Source organism: Halyomorpha halys, unplaced genomic scaffold (genome assembly GCF_000696795.3).
Source record: "Halyomorpha halys isolate HHAL.00 unplaced genomic scaffold, Hhal_1.1 Scaffold649.1, whole genome shotgun sequence".
Taxonomy (NCBI): Eukaryota; Metazoa; Arthropoda; class Insecta; order Hemiptera; family Pentatomidae; genus Halyomorpha; species Halyomorpha halys.
The window spans coordinates 125,395-127,520 of NW_027105546.1; positions in this window are offsets into that span (position 1 = coordinate 125,395).

Here is a 2,126-nt window from a genome sequence, read left to right on the forward strand (position 1 = left end):
ATCTATTTCTATTTATTCTTCTTTTTTTATCTTTTAGCCATTTTTCACCGTAATATTTTAAAATGTTAAGAGTAGTTTTTATTGTTTTTTTTTTAATACTCCGTTGTAAGCCCTAGAGAACAGGTGTATATTTTAAATCATCTGTGTATAAACCATGCAGAAATTATAAATGCATACATTGTTGCATTAGTATTGGATACATGTGTATAGAAATTTATTTACAAAAGAATAGAAAGAACATACAAAAAAATAATAGTAATAATAAATAAAATATAACTGAATATAAAAAATAAAACATAAATAAATAAAATAAATCTGTTAAATAATAAAATAAAATAAAAATAACATATGCTTTTTTAAATACATGAAAGATGCTTTTGTAAGCGCCTATCAAACTATAGTAAAGAATTTGTTATATTTACTCAATTAGAATTATCTATTTACTCATTATATATTGAACAATCTTTTTCTGTCTTAACAATCTATCATATAAATACAATATTCTGTTTTAATTAATAATAAGAACTTTATATAATAAAAAGTTAAATTATATATGATCAAAAGTTGGTTTTAAATAATGCTAATAAATAAAGACGTAGGGAACCCGGATGTTACATGTTGATTACCACAACAATCCTTGCCTAGACCTTCCTTCTCGAAATTTCATCATAACCCAAATCATCAAGGTCGAGCCAAAATAATCTTCCCATGTACTTTTCGCCCAACCTCTTGGACTCTTGCCCATTGAATAAGTCGTGATTATTATTTTGGTGTTTCATTCGTTACTTATCCTGACAGCATTACACTTCCATTTCGTACACCACGATTCTAACACCTAAATTATAGGTTTAGTTCAAGGAACGTTATGTATAAATTATCAGGTTGACTCATTCTTCACCGATCCAAATATACGCAACATTATATTTTTATTTTTACTATGCCTTAAAAAAAAAACAGCCACGTTTCGCAACAATAAATAACAGTAAGGCGTATTAGTAAGATGATTACTATGATTTAGTTGAACATATTCCACTACAACTGAGAAGGGACACGTGGCTTCAATTAGATGGTTGTCCTGCACACTACAGAACACAATGGCTAAATGTTAATTATCCCAATAAATGGATTGGAAGTGCAGGAACCAGGACCAGTGGATTGGCCTCCAAGCTCATCAGACCAGACACCACTGGATTTTTTTGTTTGGGGTGACATTAAACAAGTCGATGCATGGCCGATCAATCATCTTAATTTCTTACGAAGAAGGATGAAGGATAATTGAATTATTTGAAACAATAACACATATCCAGTGCCGTTCTGCCACTGCTGCTGTTGAAGAAAAATGCCGAGCCTGTCTTAATGCTCAAGGAAATCACTTCGAACAACATTTAATATGGATTTAATGTTTATGTTTAATTAACAAAGTAGTTGGAATAAATAAATGAGTTTTATTTATTTCATATAACCTAAATAACTCATTACAATGAAAATCTTTTGGTGTGAATATCTCCTAAACAAAGCTTTTGCACACACCTTCAGAGGAATTTTTTTTCTTGTTTCGAGGTTCTTAATTCATATTTTGAGTTTGGCCACTTAACCCTGAAACACTCTGTATATATAACCTCTCTCACAAATTTGAAGCACGAAAAAAAACTAGAAGCTGTTTGCTTTTCTTTTACGTGAGGATTAAGGTTAAGCTTTTAATCAATACATTTAAATTAAATGGTTTTTTATTATTATTCAAATAGAAACAAACGAAATAAAAAAAATTAACATACTTGATTTTATAATGAAATTTGTAAATCATTTTCATCAATATTGTCCCAGTTTGGCTGATATGTCTGAAGCCCTTAGCTTTCAACAAATACTAAAAAGAAAATTGTCTCTTCTATCAATATCCAATAACCTTGCAAGGATGGAATCTTCCATACTGATGAAACAGTTTTTACCCTTCTACACATATGCAAAAACCTGCAACGCTTTGTCAGAAAGTTCAGGTTACGTTATGGGTAGTTTTCGTATGCCCGAGATCGAATAGAGTTTTTAATAAGTATGCTCATAAAACTTATGGTGTTTCGTTCGGGATATTACTATATCGGGATATATTAAAATAAAAATACCAACTTATG